General features: G+C 41.6%; 1 protein-coding gene across 2 annotated transcripts in view; it reads left to right on the top strand.

The window, feature by feature from the left end:
- LOC124298734 (leucine-rich repeats and immunoglobulin-like domains protein 1) overlaps nucleotides 1–27222 on the top strand; it is a 305656-nt gene that overhangs the window by 59356 nt on the left and 219078 nt on the right. Inside the window, exons 1-2 of one of the 2 annotated variants that reach the window (XM_046751148.1) lie at nucleotides 6011–7244; nucleotides 13638–13674. The gene's annotated coding sequence lies outside the window, so the exon portion shown is untranslated. Of the gene's footprint in view, nucleotides 1–6010; nucleotides 7245–13637; nucleotides 13675–27222 lie in introns of those variants that run through there. The other variant, XM_046751149.1, reaches the window with a different exon arrangement.

Raw genomic sequence — 27222 nt, 5'->3', positions numbered from 1 at the left:
GTAACATTTTTATCCCCTGATCCAAGAATTGTTTCACCGGGTCGTACTTCGATTTTAAACTCAATTTTGAACAATTAAATTTAAGGTTCAACGGAGGGTCTCGAACGATATACAGTACACGGCGAATGTACACCCGAGATGCGCTAACAAACGAATTACGTACCGCGGATAAGGAACTTTATACGTCCCGGAAAAGCGTGAAAGCCTTTTTCTCTGGTCGATGCCGCAGCCGTCTCGCCATTCTCTTAATAGTTAAATAAACGTGCGTTCTGAAAGCAGACGTCTATAATCGTAATTCGTCACTTCGACAGGTTAAATCGTATTTTCGATTCCACAAGGGCGTAAAAATTGCATGAAAGAAATCGAATACAGGGCTCGGAATCTGACCCAAGAATAGCGATATCAATTAAACATTGCATTAAATATTTCTACCTCCTTAGAAAAGTAAAATTCCGCAATTCAAGTGACGGAGACGAGGGGTTTTCTTTAACGTATAAAATCGCGATATCGTGATTTGTGCTAAAAAGTAAAGCACAAGTTGCAGCGGGTCGTATTATGCGAGTATAAACTACGTAAATTTTCTCTCTGCGCCACACAATAATGTGACTGCATATACATGACGAATGAATATACAGAACTGAATATATTCAACTGTAAATTGAGGCATAAATATATAATAAGCAGGCTGCAGAGCGAGAGTAGCTACAGGGCTTGCCAAGTTTGTACATAAATTGCGGTGGAAAACTTTTGTAAAGGGGTTTACATCGGTGGTGGTTGTACTAAGGGTATACGGAAACAGAGAAACGTAACACGGTATGATAACGACAATTGCTATTTTCTCCTACGGATATTGTATCCGGGTGTAGCCGCTTGCCGGTGTGTTTGAATTTGTTTACCATTGCTACGCTGGCTTACTTGACAATATCGCTATTCAATCTTCGCGTGATTGAAAACCACATAACCGAAAATATGATGAAGTGAGAAGGAAGATGCAGTCGAAATATTTTAATCTTATCAACCGCCAACTAATGGCACGACCGAACTCTCCTACGATTTCTATTAAGTGTGAAATAGTCCTTGTCATATTTCCGGTCCGAAAGTATCGGCTGACGGGACGAAAGCTCACCGACGCGACGGTAGACGTCAGTCTGGTTTTCACTGACGTTAAGTGCTCTAATGTGGCCTGGACTGGAGTGGCGCTGTTCATTATCGTCGTGTTAATTGCTGAATTTCAGGTTAACTGAATTCGTGCTACTGGCAAATTTTCAACTTACTTCTGGTGCTGAAAATTAATAGAGTACTTCGATATAATAACCCATGGAACTTGTCCATCTTGGAATGGTAAAATTTTTCCTACGAAATACGATTCACGTTCGGTTTCAATTCGGCGTTACATTTCTTCTTTCACGAAGCAACCCTCCCTCCCCGAAGCACAAACATTTCGGGCTTATCGGTACAGAACTGGAATATTTATATGTACAAAATTCAGTGCAATATTAAGGGCTTCGTAACGGCTCCTCGAACGGGGCTTCCGGTTCGATCATTCATTAATCAAATTTTCTTCGCGTGAAGCGGGAGCTTTTTAACGCCAACCCTTGAATAATTAATCACGGGTAATTGATCGTAGTAGATATTCCCGGGAAAGATCGGAGGGGGCAGAGTGTATGTACCTACTCACCTGTACCTACATTTCGCAAAAAAGAAAGGACAAAAATTGAACGAAGCGTAAATGGAAGAGGCAGGGGAAAGGTGAAAAAAAAAAAAAAAAAATGTACGGAAATTGAAAGAAAAACAAATTTTTACTAATGCCTTCCGAATGCATAATTAACGAGCATCGGTCTCACGTCCCGATAATTATCACTCTTCTCGATATCAGTAGCTTCATATCCACGAGTGTAAATTCATCCTGACCATCGGGTACCTACCGATAGTCAATTAAAGCAGAGAAACAATAGAATATTCAGGAAGCTAATGAAAAATGACAGGCGTATTACAGTCTTGGCCCCGGGTCCGGGGGAGGGGGTGGTGGTACAGGTGTATTTGATGGGAGGAAAAGGTGGGCGAGGGTATTCCCTGCAGGGTAAAAGTCACGAGAGATAGGTGGGCGCAGGGCTGGAGACACGTAGAGGCGATCTATCCGGCTGTTATGCCGTCTCTTTATCTTTTTGGCCGTACGAAAAGCCGGGCTTCCTTCCCCAATACTGCCTAGTGGCTGTGCCGTTAAAGTGTTGCAGGCAGCCCACGTACACGCGGAGATGCTCGCAGCAGCTCGATTTTACCACCATTCACCGAGGAAAGAGAACGTACCCTACCCTATACTACCCTACCTACCTTATACCTTACACCCACGAACCTAGACTCGCGATTCTCGGCCAAGACTTTCCTTTTGGCCACCTTCCTCCGATGCGCACCTCCTTTCTGCCTCACTTTTCTATGGCTCATAAGATCGCGATGTATGACTAAACAAGGTAAAAGAACAACAAGTGCCGAATGACACGGATTTCCTCGATGGGCTGGCCTCAGAACTGTAACTAAAAGTCGTCACAGAACAATAATTATTGTTACACCGGTATTTCCTTTGACGTAAATTGAAAATTTTCGCAAACGACAGGAGCATCGAGCCTAGCCGTTGATATTTTTCGAAGCCATAAAATCGGTGCCTACTTTAGTCAGGTCGAATTTTGGGCGATGGAAAGGAAAATAGCAACAGAATCGTAACTTAATAACTGCGATAAATCTTGTCGTGTCAATTATTTTTGTCTCTCACGACTCTAATGAAAATGAGGATTTATTCCCCGGAGTCGGAGGTTATGGTAATGCCCGTCAGTCACCCTCCAGGAAGACGGAGCTGCAGGGTATTGGTTCTCCAGTTTTGCGTGCGAATATTATGCGAAGGTGACTATTTATCATACGGCAGTTTTCGCGGCCTCCCGCAAACCTCTGGTCCCTGAGAATCCGCGGTCCGGGACTCCAGAACCGCTCTTGGGCACAGTTAGTATAAATTTCCCCAGCGACTGCTAACCTGGCCACATAATATTGACGTTCAATGCAACTCTGGCAAACCGCGTCGCACGCGTTTGTTCGCGATGTTACCTTATACAGGTGTTCGGGGTACATTTTGCACGCTGCATTGTTGCATTGTTATACCCGCCTGCGTACCTGCGCATATTATGCAGCAGGTACGTGTGTACGGTATGTACGTAATTCGGATTCGTCGACGAGTAGGTAAATCGTTGGCGTGCAGTTACGATAAGTAGGTATAGCTCGCTTCCGTACGTGACTTGGATTCGGAATAGAAACCGCGACGTATTATATTAATTAAAACGCCTATATAATTAGCCGTGTATACTTGATTTGCACCGTACGTGAGCGCAATTTTGCGCGATCCGCCGGTTTCAATGCCTCTTTCAAAATTTATCTCGCGGCGAAACCGTATATAGTATGCATTCGTTAATCATTCGTCGAAGCGAATTCGTTACATCAACGATCATATTCACTCGGATGAAAAGTGACGCGGTTGTATTTCGTACGCATTACACCGATCGCTGCAGTTTCAATTCTTCGAAAAGCATATTCCTCGAAAAGCTGATCGCGGAAACGGATAATCGCCATACAATTGCAGATGAAAATTTTGTCAAAAATTCACAGCTTACATCTGTAATTCATTAGTGCAGATCAGTTTTGTTCTATGCTTCTGTATTAAATCCGTCATCGTTGTGCAATCAGAACGCTCTTACACGAGTAACGAGCACCTAATGCCTATGAATTAGAAAAGCGAAATTTGGGGGAAAGGTACTGATACTTGATATTTTCATAGCATACGCGCTTTCAATGCGGTCACACACAGTACATTTTTTTCATGATGTATTTAACTGAAAATAACCGTCTCATTAAACCGGCTTTGTTTCCATGCCACAAGAACTACGCGAAACTGTCGAGGAAGTAATTAAAAATTCAATGCTCGCTGTTTGTTTAACCAAATTGGTAACCCCCCACGATGAGATGCTTTATCATCCCCTTGGTTTCGTCCACCATGCGCAAATAATACCTGGATATTTTATTTAGGCGGGATGGACATTTTCGCGTGACATTATGCCCCAGGAAGTATTTTTAAAACGCTCGCGGATCGTACGTATAATGTAGGTGCAGCGGATCGATGTCGGCGGGTTAGGCGGAAGGGTTGTTGTTCGGCTTGACATTCACGTCGCGTCTTGTTGTCGCGAATAACGATACAAGTATATTATGGGACGAGAGTAGGAACTAATTTGGCAGAAAACCTCTGGTTACGCTTTAATGTAAATCTATCGGCCCCGATTTTCAGCCCTTCCGTTCCACGATCTGCATAATACAGCAGTTAAGGATTCCGGGGGGAGAAAACAGGCATGTACATGTATACCTACCTCCATGTACGTATTCACGGGGTATGCGTGCTATTATACGAGAAACATATTATTAAGTCATGTATATTTGTTTCCTCGACGTGAATAAATATCGCACGCTTCACAAGCTGAATAAATCTCTTTCTTCTTCAAATCATCGATTTCCGGTATTCCTTGGTGGATCTTAATATAAGCTGTTTAGACGGTTGTACAACCCTCAACGTCATGGAAATAATCATCCCAATCTTTCCTGCTTTTCGACGATCAGCTAAATAATGTACGCATTGCTGAATCCTTAAAATAAAACTCGATTAATTTTAAATAACGAAGTTTTTGCGGTTTTGTGCCTGTTCGTGTAGTAGTCTCAATGTGTATAAATTTTTTATTTATTTTTTTTTGCATTGCTGCAGTAAACGAAAGGAAGATTGAAACGTCGAATTTAAATCGAAATGAACAATAATTCATTTCGTGCACGCTGAAAGAAGAACCTGATTTAAACAAGCCAAATAAATTGCATTCAGTCGATTTGTTTGAACCAGTGAATTTTGAACTCGTTGAATTCAGAATTTCGTTTTATCAACAAAAATGACCGGTGGATAATTTTCTAAACAGATTCGATATTTGGACCAGTTGATTCTGTCCAGATTCAGATTCACAAAGTACCAATAGATTCAATGAATCGTAATTATTCGACCGAAGGACAGTGTTTCCGTAATTGAAAAGTTCCAATTATCAATATGTGAGGTAAAAATCGAAAATTGAGGTCTGGCCGGGTCAAAATTCATCTTTACTACCCACAATTGAGCGCTCTTGTATCACTTCTGACGCAATTCTTCGCAGCGACGCAGAACACAGGTTGATGTAAGCAGGGAAGTCCTTGAAGGTGTTGTTGTTGGTTTTCATCAACACTGGGGTTGCTCGGTCTGTTTCTCTCTCGTTCCTTCGTCGGATGCGTACGTCGCATTCCCGAGGTGTCCGTCCGTGTACACAGACGCCGATCCCGAAAGGTACGGAGAGTTGTGTATCCGCAGCAGCAACGTTTGCGATTTCGGCGTCACGGCGCCGACGCGAAAATTCGCGGGACGTCGCGACGCCTCTATCCTCAGTCGAGCACCGCTCACCGTCCGCGACGCTGGCAACCGTCGCGCAATTATACTTTTCTCAAGCACGTCGCAGACAGCGTAATAAGCTGATAAAAACCGCAAGCACGATAAAATTTTCTTGTCCTCTACGCATAATACTTTAAATATGTCCACTAATCGCCACGTCTGATCCTCGTCCCTTTAATCATTCGCACGACGGGTTGTAATTTTTTTTGGTAATTTAACTCGTATTAAGCAACATTCTCAGCTCCGTTGCGAGATTGTTAATCAACGAATTGTATCAACGCTAGATTGAATTTCAGGTTTCCAAATTCTCGTTCATTGGTTTCTATTTTTTTTTTTTTTTAATTTATTCTTGCACTATTTCTAACTTCTTAATCTGCTTGTTTATCTCTATCGCGAGCACGTTCGTATTCCGAGATTTCCACAAGGAAAACTCGGAATTTGTCGGCTGTAAACTTTGGAGCTGGTTTTCACTTCAATGTGTCGATAATTTTTTTAATTTTCTCTCCTTCATCTTTTACTTCTTCTTCCTTTTCTTTCCTCTTGCCGAGACGCTAATGAAATGATTAAAAAATAATCGTAAAGTAATTTCTTTCAAGAGGATTATGTGATTTTGAAATCAGTGCTAAATCGTTTGTGCAGGAAGAGAGAGAGAGAGAGAGAGAAAGAGAGGGGGGACAACGAATGATAAATATAAATAAACATAAATTAAAAGAGAAGATAAAGTATCAAGTGTAATTGAATTGTATCTCGATAATATTCTCGTTTCGTCACGTGACACGTATCTTCACTATACTATATATCTATAATAAGGAGTAACAAATAATAGCGTGATAAATTCACGTAAATTTATAAATATCCGTGGTACATATAACCTGTACCGTTGAGGCGTGAATAGTTGATGACGGAAAAGCTCGCGTAACGTAAATGTGAAGTTGTAACAATAGTATCTCATCTCCCTGTACCTTGTATTATATCTATAATGTACGACGTGATTAAATGTATAGCGACGATACGCGGAACCGTTATATACAAGGATAACGAGTAACCCTTTCGGGTCACGTTCCGGGAGCCTGTGTAACGAGAAATTGGACATATGTTGAGGGAGCGATAAAATGTCTATGGTGTTTTATTCGTATAAAATAACGCAAATTATCCGCAGAGTGTGAGAGTTTATTGAATAACGATACCGTAATTCACATTTCGAAGTCGATGAAGATGCGGTGAAATTGGACGCAGGTAAATAAACATATACGTATGTATAAATGAAACGTTAATACGCCATTCGAACGTACCGAATAATTATAACAATATTAACACGGATGCAACATAACGATATGCAAATTAAGCTTGTCAGAATACGTGTTTTATTCATGTAAAAAGTACGCTTAGACATTGCCTGGGCAAGAAATGATATCCGTATAAAGGTAATACCGGTCTCTGGATATTGCGGAAAAGTTTGTTCGCCGAGTTTCGCCGCGGAATCGCCGGGTGAATTTCGTAATCTCGAACTAACACGGGGCAGGGGAAGGGAAACGACACCGCAGTTGAGGAATGGAAATGAAAAATATTCAATCTTAAAACTTATACTTTGAGGACTCAGTCGGGAGTCTGGCTCGGAGTGAAACCCTAGTGAAGTACCTAAAGCGGGAACAAGTGAACCGAACTCGGACGGCCGAACGAATATCGTTCCTTGAATATTCAATACCATCGCGGGTGCTCAGCAGGAAGCGGAAGTTGGCACCGTCACCTTGATCAGGTCAGTAATATCATGTCTTTGTTTATCGTTGTGTGTGATTTTAATGCAACTTGATCGATCGCCGAGTTGAGATGGAATTGGAATCAGAAATTGCAATTCGAGAATGAAATTTTGGACAAATTGATGGTGCAGGCGACTTTCGAAGCATCTCTTTCGCAAATCGTTTAATCGCCTTGCGTGTTCGGGTAATAATCGGATTGTCATTTTCCGGGGGGCTTGAAGGGGTGTAATAATATCGACTAAAGTTTAGTAGCAGGTGGTACACAGCCTCGAGTACGAGAGATGATGGTAAAAAACGAGTTGAGATATTACTAACAAAATTACATCGCTTACATAGTTGAAACTTTATTGGATAACCTCCGACCTAAATTTTCCTCCGTCAGCGCAACCATCTTCTATCCATAATTCTTCACGTAAGTTTTAGAAGAGCAACTAGAGCTTTATCGCTTCTACGGGATTTTTCCCCCTTTTATTTCTTGCTTTTCATTACTCCGACTTTATTTATTTCTTTTTTTTTTTTTTTTTTAATCGGTTTCCTTATTTCCCTACCCGTGGGCAAAGAGAGTTTGAAAAAATTCAACGATCCTCCGCGAGGATATTAATTTCACGGAATATTGAGTGCATGGGCTCAATGTTCGTTTCTCTCGTCCCTTCATTCTCCTTCGCCTCAATTTTAGGTCAAGGGTTATTTGTTCGCGGGTCATTGAATAATGTTGTTAATCAAATACGCTTACACGTACATAATATAACTGACGGTGAAATTATGCTCGTTGAATAAATATCGAGCGCGCGATGCAGCTACGCGTTTTAATTCTCTCTACTTCTTATATTACGGTAACTGCATTGTAGTTTGAAAAGCTGTATAAATCAGATATACATATATTATATATATATATGTATATATATAAACTACGATTTTCAATTTTTTTTTTGCACTCGCTCCACGATTTATTGACATTTTACGAGTCAGTTAAACGGAATTTTATGATACCTCGTATCTAAGTATCTTGGAATATTCTCCGTGTCCTGATAAAAATTCTACCTACATTACTATTAAAAATGTCTACTTACCGTTTTAATAACGAGTGTGTAAAAAGTTTTATACATTTATCACGCAGATTGTAATATCGGATCGAATTTTATAATCTAAGTTTTCCAATTTTCACTATTGCTGACGAAAGAGTCGAAGTGCAAGTGATCAATGTACGATTATCATAGCCATACCACGATACAAAATACAACACCGTGAACACAATTTTTAGAAATTTTCTTCCATTCAATATCAACGTGAGTGTCTCTTTTCCGGAAATAACCAAACAAATTGTCTGCTTTTTATAATAGAAGCTAAGTGGAAAGGTCGATGATTCGTTGACAGTTGCAAGTTCAATGAGTATCCGAAGTTCTTTCAAGCAGTATCTGTAATTATTTATTTCCTGGCATGAGTAAATAACGACATTTGATTTGTACCTCGGTACAATTAATTATTATTATATCGACGCGATTTCGAGAGGTGGCCGGCTGATGTCGAGTGTAATTCAATAATAATTGTTACTGGATAACTATGTCAATTATCGTCTGAAACAATTAATGCGTGGTATTCATAGCAGTCGCGGAATTGAAATCACATTTTCAACACGCGTAAATTCTGGTCGCTATTTACACACAAGACTCGAAAGTTTCACCTGCATATATTCCGAAGCTGGACTTCAAACCCATCGAAAATTTCGAATCAATCAAACAAGGCCTGAGTATCGATGAAAATATGCGAATGGGTCTATTTGTATGTTGCCGCTCTTCAACATTTGGCAACCCTGCAGTGCGATATTTTGATTGAATGATTCGATGCCCTGGGGCGGGAAGCTGCGAGGTTTCGGCTAAAATTTGGGTAACGAAAAATGTAAGCTTGGAATAAAAGTTTTCGGTTCATGCAATTCGTAATAACCATTGCAATCATTGCTCGCAACGCGGATGTATATTTTTTTCCGAATTATTAGCAGCTGAGCTTTTTCACGTGTTTTGTAGGTACAAGCTCTAAATTCAACAGCGGCTAGTCGGCGCTATCTAGCAGCATAAATAACGAAAAACTTTCCAAATTTATAACGCTGTATCACGCACCGTTCCCCCGCAGTGGGTGGAGGTATGTATGAAATCTAGTCCGTGTAGCTGCACCTGTTCAACACGAAAAACTACTTCCGGACTGGCTGCACGCTCTGCAGCTCGTTGAACCTCAATGTCGATAATATTAATAAAACCGGTAATAAATAATCAGTCTGTATTATATTGCAGGTAAAAATAATTTCAGTTCGACCCGCGTCGCTGGGGTCGAAAGGTTTTGCAAATTCCCATACTTTCGTCAAAAAGCTGTACGCCTATGGGGCGTGTTGAAAAATTAGGAAATCGTGTCAACGGAACTGTATGGCTCTGTTTTTAAAATTTATCATCATATCGATTTCAAATAATTCCTATCCATTTAACTGGCGACGATATTATTTTCAATTTGATGTTTCGACAAGCGTAAGACTAACGGCCATGCTACGTTATTGCTCAAAATTACTCGCGACCGATAGAAATACCGTACACGTTATTGATTTTCGTCCAATTGTCGGGATACCGAAGAGAAACAATCGCTAATTTTCCTGACTCCAGCAGTCCATTCATCATTATAAACGTTCAGGTTCACATACAGCGTGCTTCGAATTAGGTAACGTGTGTAAATAATTTACTCGGTGCATCTGCGGTATTCTTACTCGCGAAGACACGAAGAGAAAATTTATGAAAGTACAAGAAAAGCTCACGTACATGTATATATTTTTTCGACCCGGTTCTTTAGAAGAACTATTATTTACTCTGTATGGAGTGACAATATGATTTTTATAAGTATACAATAGGCGTGATTATTCGATTTCGAAATTCACCTACCGTGAGTTTAATTTTCGTTAATAGTGTTTATTTTTCGCACGTTATAACGCGCTAGTGGTGAAAAGCTGATAATCACGGTTCGAACTTTATAACACATTCCAAAATAAAATCGAATTTCGCTTTCTGAATAAACAAGGATGTATATATTGTACAATTTCATTATAGGAATGAGACAGTTTTGCAAATGGCTTCCTACATCGTATGTCGCGTGTCTAATGGTATAAGAACGTACGCGTCGTTGTAAGACCCTTTACCACGCGTAAAGGTAAAAAGACGTATTTTTTCGCCCTTTGTATGTACGCGAAAAATGTAACGACACGTTCAAAACGTTAAAATTGAAAAATAGATGATTTGACGGCAAAAGGTCGTATTTATCGTCGGTTATGCCCTTTCATCACGAACCTTATGAAAACCAATCACATACACTAATGGTATAAGGTCGCATCTGCCCACATACGACTTCATACCGTTACGTTCGATATTATTTTTTGAATAAATAAAAAGTTTTCAAACTTCTTCCCTAAATCGATAAATATTTATGTTCCGAAGTATTTTGCGTCGTTTACAAAAAAAAAAAAAAAACACAAAACTGGCGGGTCTGACCTTATACCATTTATAAATGTGATAAATAAAAATATATCCTGGTGCTGAAAGGACGTATACATCAAACATAAGGCCTTTCACCCTTTTTTATTTTTTCGGCCAATTTCAGTGGGGATATGCGTTTTCAGTGCTTTTGTAACGGATACCGCAAAAAGATAAATTATTTTCGCCCTTTTCCATCGAATTCGGCTTTTTAGCGCATACATCTTTATATCATCAGACACGCGATATAGGCGATGAGAAATCTCCGTCTCCCGTGGTGCAGAAAGAGTGAGAAAGAGATAGAGCCCGAGAGTGGCAGCTAAGTAAGCTTCCTGTCCTTATATACAGGCACTTCCTCCGAAACAAATTAGTTGAAGTGTGCGGCTTATTAAAGGCAGGCAGTATGTACGCTTTGAAAAGTAGGGTGTTTCTTCAGGGTTCCTCCACCTTGTACCGCTCAGATGACAGATAAGTCAGGTCTGACCTACAATTATTTATCACACAGAAGGAGCAGAAGAAGTAAAATATACCCCCAACGCTCAGTTTTCGCCCTCGAGGCTGCAGTTTATAAGGGGTGCAAAATTGTTGACATTAGTCACTTTTCAGGTACGATTATCATCTCTCGTGCGCACGGTAAAAGCGCGTGTTTATTACACGTATACAACGGTGAAACATCGTTCACGTTAGCTGAAAAATTTCAACCTTGACGAATATTTCTACGATTAATTTATCACTCGCACACAATGAAAAAAATTATACAATGAAATCGCGGTCAGGTGGACGTACCTTTTTCAAAAACCTAAAATTCTCCATTTATCACGAAAGATGAAAACATCCAGTTATTGCTCCAGACTGCAGCGAGACGTAAAACACCATTCACGTTTATACCGTTGCATCGACGGGTATAATCAAGACCTCGTCGACGCGATCCTTAGCATTCGATATCGATAGACCGGCTTCCAGTATCGGTAGAAGACCTGGTCCCTCGGCGTATTACAGCCATGTTGATAAAAGTCTTTGATACCGTGGTAGGCGGAAGTCGAGAAAGAACAACGTCGTTAGTCTGCATCGAGAAGAAACGACAGATATTGTTTCTTTCGGAAAATCGGGCTAGAGGGAAGAAAATCGTCGTAGTTTGGCATTCGGTATGTCTTGTATCTTCTGCGCAGCGAATTTTAAGAGGAGAATCTTTTTTCGGAACAGTAATGATTATAAGGATAACGAAGCAACGCGTATCTCTGGATGCCTCGTGTTTTATTCCTCAAACAAGGTATAACCCGAGCGAGCGGTGCACCGGATTATACGCGTTTCGGAACCCGAGGCCTCTCACCCGGCAATGTCAATTTCTATATCGCTCGGAGGGATGATCTTTCCTCGTTCCTCGACTCCACCCTCCCGGCATCCTTCCTCCTCCCCTACTCCTCCTCCCGCTTCTCTCTCTCGGTTCACCTGTTTCTCTGTTTCTCTGTTTTCCTGCCTTGGGCGAGGAGGGCAGCAGATAAGGCTACTCATTAGCTCAGACCTTCCCGTCTTATCTGATTACCCCTGGGGTATATCCTTCCTGGTCTTCAGTGTTTACCTCCTCGATCATGGCTGGAGTACCAAAATTCTAAGCGCGATTCGGAGAACCTGATAACCGCCTGATTGACCGAACTGACTCTTTCGTGTTCAACTTTTCCACGCGATGTGTCGGACCTGCGCAGCCTTTGTAAACGGATGATTTTTATACTCTCGATCTCCACTCAATTGCCGCATTCACCCTGTAACCGCGGGGCAGGTTCTCCATCCAGGTCCGACGTTACCCGGGATTCGAGACTAATTGCTAAGGCCGATACACGCCATTTTGCAACTGGGTTAGTCAGGGATTAAGCATCGTTGAATCACCATTGGCAATTCTACGTTTCTGCTCTCTGCTCTTTGCCATTTCATCCCTAGTAGTCTCGCGTGTTTTGCACCGGAATGCTTCTCGCTGAAAAAAAGCATAGGCGAACAGTCGATAAGCCGCCGTTTTATGACTGCTCGAAAAAAGCTCGTTGAAAACTTGTGAACCCAAAGCTGCAGGCTCGATTGTCAAGTTTCACGTCATCGCGCTAAGGAGTGTCTTTCAAGTCCCCGGTGCAGTACCAGAGCGAGGGGGATGGTCTCGATCGATTTGTTGAAAGCGTTGAAAATTCAATTCTACAGACAGTTTATCGCTTGGTTGATTAACGAACGCGGCTACCTATACACGCCGTGCCAACCGACCGACCGACTTGCCGACCAGCCGAACCCCCGCGTATTCATAATCTATTTAACGAGCGAAACAAAGGTGATCGAATTATATACCCAGCGTGCTGCAATTATTCAGTTCCACCGTATAACACGCCACCCGGCAATGCTTACGATTGCCAACAAGGTTTTCCGCGTTTGTTTGCCCAGCGGTTTCGCGGTCTATTAACCGAATTATCCGTCGTTGTTGTACCCGCCCGCCCCCGCTACACCGCGAAACACAAAATTTCATCATCCGTACGTACGATAGACGTGGATATTCACCTGCCAATTTGATCTAGGAAGCTGCGGTAAATAATAAAGAATGAAAAAAAGTAATCCGATCACTTTACCGAACGAACGCGGGAACTTTCTTTTCCATTTTCTCAGATCAGCATCCAATCGTAGTTCTCCTGCGGTTACAATTTTTGGTTAGATTAACACGAAAAATACTAGAAATAATGCGCATCATGTTTGGATGTTGGTATGAAAATTGTGCAGCTGACCTGATATCAAGTGTCAAGATTATCAGGCGTAAGAAATTGTTGAAAACAATTTTCTAGTAGAAAAATAACAAAAAAAAAAAAAAAAAACACACAAGTTCACAAATCATTTTAACGCTCTTCCTCTTTCTTGTTACAGATGAAGCAGTATCTCATCCCAAGGATCTCGCAGACCTGTAAGTTTTTCAATTTTTCATCCAAACAATAAACGAAAAGAAATGTAATTTTTCTGCAGCATGATTTCCACAGTGATTCTCATGGGACTGATATCGCGGTTCTCGATAGAAAAAGTATAAAATTGGGCCCTGTCGCTGTTAATACACATTGTGTTTAATTCGTCAGCTCTTATAGAACCGACAATTGTTCCTTATTGAAAAAAAAAAAAAAGAAAAATCTATCCAGCCAAGTTCTTCCAACGAAATCGATCGCGACCAGAGGAGAGAAATCCGGGTCTCTCGTAATTGTAAGAACGATTATAGGGCCTGATTAGACCTCTGAACCTCTCTCGAACTTCCTCTCGACCGGGCTGCGAGTGGCCCATCAAGTTATGAGCCACGCCGGCGGGAGAGCGAGAGATAAAGAGAGCGAGAGAGAGAGAGAGAGAGAGAAGGTTGTTGGGCCAGGGTCGGTCATGGGGTGCCGGAAGCGAGTCGGGCGCCGAGTTGGTAGGGTAACGCGCACATGTATCACCAAGGAGTGTCTGAGCTGTCCGCACCAAGTGGCACACGACGCGCCCGCCTGTCCGAAATGTGCCTCTGGTACATACGTATACATTTATATGTATATACAGATATAGAAGTGCGTTATACCTGCCTTCGGCAGCAGCTAGCTTGAGCTGGAGCAGCCTCTCAGAGCGGCTTCTCGGATGTCCTAGGTCACCCATTGTTTTACTCCCTCTCGTGCCCCGAGGGCTTTTTCACACTGACCGTAAGACCTCGTCTTCTTTGCTGAGGGTTAGGCACCGGGGACCGTAGAGGGTTCTCGGTTACTTTATCAGCGCTTGACGTATATACCGCGACATGATGTACGAGGTTGGTCCCGCTTTCAGAAACTTCCCCCATCACACTCACCTCGCTCCCCTCGTTTTTTCTCGGTAATTTTGCTAATTTCCCAACAACCTGTACGAAAAAACAACCGTCTCGTTCGTATTCTTGACTGGCACCGCACTCTGATAGGGTTGGATAGTCGGGAATGAATACTTTTTTGGTAATGCAACTGCAAGGCATATTGAATTCATTTATTCGCGAGCTACGATGATTATTCTAAAAAATGGAATGCGGCGGAAAAAAGCTTGGATGTCGATTTAATATTTCAAACTAGTTTAGATTAACGGTCAAGATTTGGTGTATTAATATTCAATCGATTACACGTTTTATTAGCTCATTTCTTTCGGAAGACTATTCCCTCCAATTTCCGCATACTAAGTACAAAAAACATTTCTTTGCCACGCTGTTATCCTTAGATGTTCAATCCTCCGATATCGCACTAATATTTGTTTCTAATTTTAATCGGAAAATCGCGTTATTGTACATACGGTTAAGAAATGAAAAAAAAAAAAAAAATACTGCTTCAGTGAATTCGTGAACAACACTGTTTTCAACAAAATACGCCATTGTGAAGTGAGAATGAAGAAGTCTACTAGATCTGCCTCAAAAGTAATTTGAAATGAAAAATCAATATCTAACCTCGCATCTTATTCATATATTCACTATTTCTAATTTTTTGCACATTGATCAAACTAATCACAGTTTACGAATAGAATCGATTTTGTTTCTTCTAAATCTCACAATGATTACGTCGTCGAATTTTTTTTCTAACGTCGTCCGGGTATTTCACGTCCAACGTCATTAAACTATTCGCATTATCAGTTTCAAGGTCAGCCACGAGGCGACTGGGCGTCCACATTGCCATTTAATCAAATGTATCCGATCAATTAGCATTCAATATATACGCAGTTCCATACGTGGATTCCACGGTTTTAGGACCGTATCTCGGAGCTGCGGAGGGTGGAAAACTTTTGACAAAGCGGTGAACTAACTGGCGTAAGGGACATTTGCATAAACTGTATCACCGAAAGCAGATGGAGCCATCTGGTTTTAGAACTATATATTTGGGTATATACGTACATAAACAGCATAATTTCATCCAGCAAGTTCTCTTGCACTCCTCGGGGATAAATTTGCACGCGGAATGATTCACTGATTTCTCTTTCCATTATAGAAATGCCATTACAGTACGCGTATTTCATGGACGTAATAATTAATCATTAACGAACGTACGGCAATCGAGAAAAATATCTTGGCTAGAGTTTTGCTCTTTTTTGTCCACTTAATACTTCTCATTATAAAAAATGAGGGAGCGAAGTACGTGCATCCGAGAAGCGCGTCTCCGGCATGGGGAGGTTTATACGCGGATGAAACGGCGCCGACTCGAAAGAGTGATTAATTTTTCTATAGCGCGGTAAATTGCCCTGTATGATATAGTGTTTTCCTCCAGACCCTTGGACTCCGCTTTCTTGGGTAATCGGTGGGTTATTAAGATAAGCCAATTGTCCGCAGGGTGCAGCTGCTCGCCCTTCATGCGGGTTTCCCGCGGCAGCTTCTAAAACCGCGCTTATGATTCCGTAATGAATGTGTTAATTTTTCATGGCCAAGAATTATACCGCAGTGATTCGGCCAAAGTGTATCCAGCACTGAAATTATATTTCATTATTGTGATTAGCGTCGTTTGAATTTTGTTTCATTCTCAAGTTCTCATCCAAACTTGTAGTAAAACAGATTATTACAAATTTAGAGCCGAGTTTTGAGACCGTACATAGACGAGAAAGGACGAGAGAAATGAAAAAGGAAGAGAAAGAATGTGGTAAAATTTATAACTGTTATCAGGCAAACTCTCAAGGATATCTCTTCTTACTTCCGAGTGGATGGCTCGAACAATGTAGCTAACATGACCTAACATAGCGTAACATAACGTAACATAACATAACCGCGATACTTATGGAAATGCTTTTTTAACCCCTACAAAATGGCGTATAGATATGTATACGGAAGTAAATAGCTATATACCTACCCGTATGTATCTTAGGAAGATAAAATCTAACGCAGTTTCCTACCCATTCGGTTGTGTGTATATATATATATGTGTATATAATAATAAGAACGCCTGCGGAATATATATATCAAGAGAGAAAAGCTGCGCCGACTTATTATTGGTGCACTTTATTAGTGATATTAAAACAACATTGCGTAACGCGGTATTATATCGGTCCAACCTTAAACTCCTGCGAGTTAATAAGGATAAACGACGTATATAGAAAATAGAAAAGATTAAGTACATGGCTTTGTTTCTTCTCCGTATTTTTCATGACAACGTTCGACCTTGCGAGTGATTTGCTTGCCGATTTATTCTAAATATTAAGTCAAAAGAAATTAATTCCCCCAAGTATTTGCGTCACAATATAATTTTCACGATGCCAGGTTCTCGAAGCTTTTGCTTTCGAATGTAAATTTCTTACACTGCGATTGAAAAAAAAGGAATAAATAAAAAATACCATTTTAACGATATAAAAAAAATTCTAAATTACTTGATAGTTAAAGTTTGTTTCGTTAATTTCAAAATTCTCGCTGCTGTTGAAAGAAACAGCTTTTTTCGTATCAATACACGGTAACCGTGCGTAGGAAAATATCTAAAAATTCAATGTACAGCTCTATAGCGGTAAACGGTTGGATTTGAGCGTTGAAAGCCACTCAAATTGAGCTAGAGCACACCTCGAGTCTATCTAAGTGTATACCACCTTCGTGCGTAAACGTACATTTCGGCAAACAAATGCAAACGAGGGACTCAGTTTTCGCCCTCGGACGTTAATGTCTCGAGACAGAGATCCTCCGTTAACCAACCTTATGAATAACTAATTCGCAGAAATTATCATAGGCATTAGTATCTGCCGAGTGGTGCTGGTATGCTAATATCAAGGTACGGATATACCTACCGGGTGTATAAGCAGGCGTACCAATGATGAAAGTGTTGTTTTTCGCAACTGCTCCGTAAAGATTCTCGCAGTTAAAAGATGAGTCTGTAAAATGGGCGTTATTAGCTGATTTACTCATTTCATTTGTTTGCAAATTATCGAAGGACGAATACATGCAAAACAGTTTTGCTATCGATCATTCCACGCTTCTAGGCGATTGATTATTAGTCAGAAAAAATCAATTTTCATCTTTTCTTTTCTTTAGGAATCACAGCTTAACGAAAAATAAGGGATTTTAACGGAGATAGATCAAACAAATTTTCAGCCTGATGATTCAAAATGATAGATCGATATCGTAAGGGTGGTAGATTGCGTAACTGTTATTCCCTTCGGTAAAGAATCAACGAGAAACAAAAATGACGAATACAATACGAATGAAAAGATACGGAATGACGTTTCAACATTGTTGCGGAGTACAGTGCGTTTGCAATTATTAATTTATAAACCAGACCCGCTTTATCCGTGAAGGTATTATTTATTGCAGCGGTAAACCACCTACTAAAATGGAAAATAGATTTCGCATGCAGAACGCGTGTCGTTTGTTTGCTGCTGCCGCTGCCCTGCAACCGGGGATGTATTAATCCGTCCTGGATCTGTACAATCGATAAATTGTCGGTGATGAATAGTTGAGTTCGGTTTTATGTATCCATGACGAAGTTACGCACGGCGAAGCTCAGCTGGTTTAATTTCTATGTAAATGGATTTTATTGCGAGACCTGCAGGGATTGAATGTCGGGGTGACGCGGTGACTTTATCGAAACCATTTCAAACTCGCGGCGTCGCGTCGTCGGTGCAGATTGTTCTTCAGGATTTGGCTAATCCGTACTAACTCGTCGTTCGCAAATTACACGAGCAGAGTTTTTTTCCTCAGCACAAGGTAAGAGCTATAAATTGAAATGAATAAGTAAAGGAATAAAAAAACTAAAAGCTCGTGGATCGAGAATTTTTTTCCTCCCTCGGCGTAGCATCTCTTTTTAAACCAAAAAACTTGCTACCGTCGCCGTTTCGGACTCGTAAATGTAGGCAGTTACTTTATATTTCAAGAACGCTAAACGCAGCGATGTGCGTCGCGGATTGGCTGGATAGTGCGGTTCTGCCGCCGAGGCTAAACTTTACAGCTTCAAGAGGTTTACAGCCGAGCTCTCGCATGTACCTTGTATAGAGACCGCACACGCGCCGATAGGTATATAATACACAGGTGACGGCTTTCGAGGAGGAGGTTCCTCTCCCTGAAAAGCCCGTCACGTTTTATCGGTTAACGCTACACCGCCGATCGCATGCATTCATACATATTACATGCGTAGCTGTTTGTGTGCGAGTCAAGATAAAGAATTCCTCTCTATCGATTGATGGATGTACAACGTGCATACTACGCGTACCAATTGCGCGCGTATCCGTCAATGCAGCCTATGTGTGGACGCATGTTTAGATACCTTATATACACCGAGCAGCAGGAAGCGAGGTATCAGCCTTTGAATCAGCCTTCAAATCCCTGCTTTATTTTACGCTGATACAACTCTTGAGAGAAAATTTCATTTCCTCGACAGAGACACTAGGTACGGTACGGTGGGGTGTAAACGTAGGTATGCACAAAGGTTTCGGAGTACAGAGCGAGGTGGAAGGCAGCCTCTTGCAGGAACGTTTACGAGCGCAGGACACTTTCAGGACGAAAAGTTCCTACGATGTTCTTCCTCACCTCTTCGCTCTTTTCTTCCCTTCGTATCTACTTTCCCACCATAGATTCTACAACACACACACCCACACCCACACACACCATCTCTTTCAACGAACTTTCAAAGTTATTAAAACTTTCCTTAATGGCGGTGCAGGTTTTAGATTTGATTAGACAGTCGTTCAACCTCCGGAGCGGAATCGTTGCTCAGGATCTTTAGCAGCGTGTATATGCAGTATATAGTATGACTGTGCAATACCTCGATTCCAAAACAGGAGAATCAACTATGTGTAGCAACAGAAAATTTTCCAATCAAGTTTTTGATTCCTTTTTCGTATCCTGTATAACGTCTTGAAGGATAGTTTTTTTTTTTTTCGCATCGGCGTTAATGTCGAGGCGGATAAACAGAGAGGTCGAGTGGCTTTTCAATTCGGAAGTACGGAACTCTCCTGAGGCAGGATCTAGACTGCGAATTTTATGGCTCAACGCGTTACTGTTTCCTGCAGGCTATACAACTCTGTGCTGCTCGTATATTCAAAAATGGATATGACATAACGACGTCTTATCGCACTCAGATAGTTTACCCTACGATACTAGTGCGCTATATGCGTAACCCACGCATGTCGGTATATAGGTATATTTTAAACCATACTTATGTACTCGGGACTTGCTTCGGTATAAGTGAATGTTGTCGTAAAATTCGCCCTTTGAAAGTATGGAATAAGAAAAAGAGAACGGGGTTGGGAATGTGAGGGAAGACACGCGTTAATTCAGACCGGGAAGGTGAGTCAGTTGGTATATACGTGATATCTGAAAATTGTAAAGTTGCTAGGACGAGTCTTGGGGAGTATTTCAAAGAAATATTATCGATGACGATACAAGAATAAGGTTGTTCCCAGCCGAAAGTCTCAAATAACAGAGAAAAAACTTGGGGAAGCGGAATGAAAGGAAAAAAAGGATATGCCAAACACATCTCATTAAGGGTTGCTTGTTCCCAAGCAATTTCGCGAAGCAGGTTCTTGGTAGAATTTCCATAATGTACGTATGTTGCTTGGTAGGTATTCCGTGGTTGAGTCGGCGGGCATAACAACCCCGCAGTCTAGTCGTGAGATGTAGAATGCTGGCATTTCTCTACCATGTTGCAATTAAAAATATGACCAGTCAAAGGATGCCTATAGCGTGTAACAGCGGCTCTCGAGAGTCGAGAGGTAAAGACCTGGAAGAAGGATGAAAAATAGTGCGACGAAAATAAACAAAAAAAAAACAGCAAACGGTCTCACTTTTTCGTGTATCGACCCAATCGTCGATGGAAACGACAAATCCTCGGCGATGAAGAATGCTCGACGACTCAACAACCGCGAGTTAAAGATAAGTTATCTGTTCGAGTGGCGGAATCAACGATCACGAAGGAACAAGCGCCTTGCAGTGAGATGCGGATGCAGTCACTTGGGGGCTGCAGGCGAACCCTCCTTGAGCTTGGAAGCTCCGGGAGCGGCGTTGCGCACAAAGGACGCTTTAGGGGAGGAAATTATTTCAGTGCAATAATTACGCAGTACGCTCAAAAGCCGACCGACAACTCGCTCACGCAACGGTCTCACTTTGAAAGTGAGAGGGAGACTCGTAGCGACTTGGGGTTATAAATACGTATATCGTGGAAGCCATTAGCGGGGGCGGCTTCTACGCCCCTCAACGGAGACAGTTACTTGTCCACGAGGATTCGGCCGCCTCTTCCTTCCGCTCCTATAACACGACCCGGTTTACTTCCAGCCAAGAGTGTGGGGTTGGGTATACCTTGAAAGGTGTAATTAACTGTTATTGTTCACTGTGTGACGTAAAAGGGAGACAAGGCTGATACACTCGAGACGGCTAAGCACGTATGGATAGTAGAGGTGTATCGGTTATCTGCTTGAAACGAGGCTTTTCACAACGATAAAACGCAATCCTGACACTCTTTGCTTTACCAAACGATTCGATACGTAAATGTGCAGATTCGATGAGTTGAATCGCACTACGGAAATATAGTGGAAAGTGATTTTACCCCGTTGCAGAGAGCGATGATAGATTGATTCATCGTTATTCAGAGGTTGTTACGGTCAGGGTTGTATTCTGCACTTTCCGCAACGATGCAATATGTATGATTGTGGAGATCGCTAATCGGGTGTGTTAATTTTTGATCCGGTCAACAATGATTTAGTTATTATCACGATGGCACAGATTTGAATCGTCATTATTGTTTCAAAATTAGGACGCCACTGTGATTACCCTTAATTCGCATCAATATTGATGACAATGGTTGCAAGTATTTCAGGCCACTTTCCTACAACCCGAAGTCTATTAAATTAAAGCTAAAGTGATGCATCGATGAAATAAATATATTATCCATTAACCGCGTTTCAGTAATTTCCAACTGTGCCAATTCACCTCGCGTATATAAATAACGCGAGCTGTCAATTTTCCGGCAAAATTATTACACGCGAATGTTTGTAATTCCAGTTAATTACCCCCATCTCGTTCCAGTAAATAAACTTTTTCTTCCCAGTCGTTTCTATTTCTCTTTCTGGAGAAAACATACATCTGAAAAACGAACGTTACGCGCAACGGGAACAGGCGTAATATAAAGTAGAAAAAAAAATGTTCCGGAGCTTGAAGGCAGAAGCTGGAGGTAGATGAAATAGGCATAACTTGGGGAGAGAATGAATGGGGGCAGTTCCGTGACGCACTAATGTGTTTTGTCTCTAGGTCGGGGATTGTAAAAGCGTACCGTCCATTTTCGCCCAGTATTTCTCCCTCCTTGGTTTCAGCCGCCTGGCAGAGAGCGGTGGCTCCTATTTGCCGTTGGAACAAATTTATCCCCAAATTACCATCAATGCACCAACACCACCATTACCACCACCGGCAGTAGCAGAAGCAGCAGCAGCGGCAGTGCGGCCGCTCAACCCCCAGGATTCTACAGAGCAAAGGAGTTAATGGAGCGGCTAAGTGCACCATAATCACGAAACGTAAACATAAATAGAGCACACACAACCCTGGAGGCACCGGGACGTGTATTATTATCCTGACTTACTCAAAGACTCCTTCATCTTTTAGCGTACTTAGGCGCGTTCTTACCCTCCGGCTCTAATGTCACGGTAACATCGTTCTCATGTAAAATTTTCTCCGGTATATTCCGTATTACTTAGATACACGACACACGACCGATGACTAATCTCCGAACGATTGGACGGTGGCGAAAATTTTTCGATTCCGCTATTTTTAAGCGCGCAAGAAGCTGCGCTCTTTCGGACATCTCGTCGCTGATATTTTCTAATTTACCATTTTCATCCACTCTCCGATCTCTTCTCTTCCGTACATCTTTCCATGGTTTTTACCCTCTTTAAGCTTTCCCGAGAAATCCCGCAACGGCAATCCAGGTAAATGCATTCCGCCAACATGCGTTACGTGGTACATTAATCTTGAGCAGTGTTTATAGTTTCCACCGTGTTTCGAATCGTAGGGAAATCCTTTATCCCGGTAAAACCGCTACGTTTCTCGGGTGTTCCGTATTCTTCTACTCCTTTTCATTCCTCCCGTTTCTACTTCTTCTTCTTCTCCTGATTCTCCTGCACTCTACAGCCGGCAAACAATCAGGGAAATTCCTCCAGAACGGAATTTCACTGGCAACCGCTGTAGAAGATAAACCAGAATCTGGCTCTGCCTGTCGAGTCTAACACACGCGAAATATCGATTATCAAAATCCAGTACAAGCCTGCAGGACATGTACTTCAATCCTTCCACCACGCGATTCCCTCTCGGCGGCTGTAAGTCAACGTCCCGAGAGTTTCGACGCTGCCAAAAAGTCTTCGAACGCTAGATTCTCCTCTTTATTTACTGCTCAGGATTTAGGACGCTTTGCGAATATAAGGTTTGGGATCTACCTATGCCGCATTACCTCGTATAAGAGATTTCTTCCCACGTATGTATCACTTCACAGAGCTGCGTATCTCCGTTACTCGGAATCCGATCTCATTTTGACGAATTTATTTCGACTTTTCGAGAAAAGCAGGATAACGGAAAAATAAGGATAGACCATATCTCAGTGCTTGGTGAAAATGTGTCGGTTTCCGTTGGGGTAATACAGTTGTATTTTTTGCCACCCCAACATCTGCACCGTATGGTACGTCTCACCTGCATGTATAGATAAGTGTTGAGAAAATTACTGTCACCACTGTTGTGAGATACTAGAGAAATAAATGTCGCGGTAACGAAAAAAGCCCGTACACGATTTTTTTCGTCGTGTGTAATATATTTAAGCGAGGAAAATCGAAAGCGGGAAAACCGTTGAAATGCAAACAGTTCTGAAAGGTTTAACAATCTTTGTCGTCGCATTAAACTTTGCTCATCCATCAACGGATTGGAGATAAAACACGTAACCCCAAAGATGGCAACAGTATTTGACCTTACGTCTTAAATACGCTTCAGAAAAAGGCGGCTACGTATTTACCAATAAACTCACAAGCTCTGTGCCGGCCGTATTCTTCTCGTCCAAGAAGAAAGTTCGAGAAACGAAAATTATTACGCCTCTTTCACTTTGTTTATCCTCTTCAGCTGAATGTTGTACTGGCTTTCAGTTATGCTCACTGTGAAATAGTAAAAAAAATTGTTGAAAACGCAAGAAAGAAAGCAAGTCGTGACCTTCGAGAAAGGAATTTATAAGCGATTTCATACGGCCAACCGTGTAAAATGATTCAAATCACAGAATCAATTTTCCTTCCCTTCATTATTTAAAAATTTAATTTCATTTAAAAATTCCTCGCTCGGGAGGGACTGTAATTTCTTATCCCGCCTGGATTCTTTTTATACTTGACTTATGGGGGTTTCCAGGCCCCGCGGTATAACCGGAACCTCTTTAAATTCCACCTTCCATTTTAATCTGACCCGTGTCTCGCGGACTAACGGACGTTCCGCGATCAGTATTGATGACGCCGCTCCACCACGTTTCCCTATAAATCATTCAGCTTCCCCTTTGCTTCCCCCCCGCAGGCAACGCTTTCAGGAATAATTAAGGCTAGACACGAAAGTTCGAATTGAAGCATCGAGCAGCTCGGACGAATTTACATTGATCAGCGTGTTCTTATTTTCTACATTGAATTTTTTTCTTATTTTGCGCATCATGACGTCGCGCATTTTTGAGAAACTCCTGCGATAAGTTCCAGACTTGGTAGAAATTGCGTCAGGAATGAAAAAGCACGCAGCAAGGATTTTATGAAAAGTTGGAAAAACAAGCAACATTTTTTTATGTAGATTATATGTTTATCTGCCTATCGTGCAACAATCCAAGTGGCTACTCGAGGCTTTAAGCCGATCGCGTGCGACCTGAACGTCGACGATCGTCATCGACTACCGCAACCATCCAGCGATGCAGTTTACAGTGCAGTTCGCAGCTGATCTGTGACCAAATTAACCTGCGTTCACTCTTATCCTTCGCGTTTGAAAACTACAGCACTGGCTTATCGTCGTTCTGATCTTTAACGTTGCAGGTACTCGGCTGCATGCGTTTTGAAATAAAATTGCAGGACAAATTGTAACAGCGACATTCCTTGGTCTTAGGTTCGGTAGAACATTACTCAGTTGACAATTCTGTGTCGATATTCAAATACTTCACATTTATTCGTTACCCTGATGAAATGATTTTTTTGTTTTCGTCAAGGATCAGTTTGAATTATCATCAGGTTCGAGTTCGAAAGTTTAACCCGATGATTTCAGTTTCCGACAAAAGACATAGTTTAGCAATTTGGGCTTTCTCTGAAATTCGGTAAACCGTAATGAAGCAAAATATTCTCATATTCTGTAAACTCAGCTCCTGTAGATTTATTCTAAACTTGTAGATTAGTGACTTCTGAAAAACGTTTTGTTCTGTTAATATTACTTACTTTAACCTTGTTGATTTTTTTTGTAAAACATAGTCTAAAGAATGAGATTAACCAATCTTCCGATGACCCTTTAAAGGCATAGCTGATGTTTAAATTTGAATGTACTTAAATTCACAATATTTCAAAATTGTTGACGCTCGAAAGATTCATCCGAGTCTCGTTTTGTGCTCAACGTTCGTTTTACCTTCCATGCTGCGTGAGCTGGTACAACAGTCTTAGGAAGAAAAAGTATTTGGGTCAAGGCAATGAATGAAGGGTTGGTCCCAGCGTTGAGAACTCGGTGCAGGGCTTTAACACTTGGCATAAACCTAAGGGTACCTCGTAATTCCCTATTTGTTTTTTGTACTTTTTTCCTCTCCCGGTTCCTTTATCTCTTTCGTTTTTCTGTTTTATTTTCAAAGGGAAAAGAAACGCAGAAAGAGAGAGAGAGGGGGGGGGGGGTTCAGAAAAAAACGATGCAAGAGGAAGAGAAGAAATTCATTTGTGCGACCAGAAACAGGTGCGAGAGTTTGCCGCGTGCTTCGTGTCAAGTAACGCCGATGTAAATAGGAACGTAAATGACAAATAAAATTAAGAGGCTGTAATATACGACCTAATAAACGTAGAAGTTAGTTAAAGACCAACGGCTGCGGGCTACGTGCCTTGACGATTTCACTTGAATATAGAGCACGCAGTTGCATGTCGTAGCTGGAAAACTGATATTATTCTTTTTCTCTTTTCGAAGAGAGGAAAAAAATCGGAAACAATGTTCAATGCACGATGATTGCAATCAGGGAGACATCTGTACAATGAAATCAAAATTGAAAATGTTTTAGTCTATTTTATTATAGAAAATTTTCCTGCCGCAATTATAATTACCAAGGTTTTCTCACTCCTTGGTATAATACGTCTTGTATTCCCTTCGGAGTAACCTAGTAACTCGGATGATTTTCTTTGGTAAAAGGAGAAGAGCCGTGAGTTTGTCAAATTAGTAAGGTCTCACATGTTACACCATGAACGTCCCCGACGCGGGTGTTAAATACCAAAGGTTGGTGGGTGTTAAGAATTCATCCTCCGCTACTGATTATCCGGTGGGCGTACACGCCGAGCTTAGGTTCGGGTTGGCTTACGTTACGCTTATCACTTATGGTCCCGGGTGAAGTGAAGTTGTACGCGTAGTCTGCTCTGCGGTAGGCAGACAGGAGACGAGGCCGGGAGGCGCAGACTTACTCACCCCGGGGGTCTGAAAGCAGCCTTCCTTCCTTCCTTCCTTCCTTACTTGCTTGCTTCCAGTGTTGGAACTTCAGGGTATGATTGATACGCGAATTTGAAACTTGAATGAAGAAACATGATCGATTTAAAACATTGATACCAACCTACCACTGCATCGTTCCGAGCCCTTTCAAATCCCGCGCTATAATTCTGATTGATCGAGCCTCCCTTCCTGTACCTTTAAAACCTTTCCGTTGTAGTTTGCCTATCCCATCCCTGTCATATTATAATATAACCTCAGCTGATGTGAGTTCAGCTGTGTTTGAAATGTCGCTACGTTGGCATCGAATTCGATGAAATCGCGGTTACGCGTAGGTTCATGTATAACACACGTTCGAATGTATGTACGAACAATGTGCCGCCCCACGACGCGCGCATCCCGTGACTTATTTTTGGCACTCGTGTATCGTCACTTTCGATCTCATTCGACAAAAAATTCTCTCTTTTTTTTTTTTTCATCCGAAACCTGCAATTTCCCTCCGGCGAAAAAAGCTGTACAACTGATGGGAAACATTCGCGCTTCAGAAGAAGCTCGTCTTCCGGGAAGTCTGTGAAAGTTTTGATTGTTGCCAAAAATCCAGGGTTTCCTTGTATCTCGCAAGTTTTACCTTCGTTTCGCTTCGTTTTTTTTTTTTTTTTTTATTTCTTTCATTTCTTTCTCCCTTTTTGCCTCGCCATGTCCGATTGAGCGATAGGCTGAAAGCAACGTTTGAAACTTTTCCAATGCCACATAATACCTATCGTGTTTTGTTACCGCCACAATATTGCAAAAATTGTCTGTATGTTTTTATGAATGAAAAAAGACGTTGTATCATTATCCGTTATCGAATTAAACCAATGTAAATTGAAATCTGACAGACAATGA

This window comes from Neodiprion virginianus, chromosome 2 (assembly GCF_021901495.1).
Source record: "Neodiprion virginianus isolate iyNeoVirg1 chromosome 2, iyNeoVirg1.1, whole genome shotgun sequence".
NCBI lineage: Eukaryota > Metazoa > Arthropoda > Insecta > Hymenoptera > Diprionidae > Neodiprion > Neodiprion virginianus.
The sequence above is the reverse complement of the archived record's forward strand: the minus strand, read 5'-3'. Positions and strand labels throughout refer to the sequence as shown.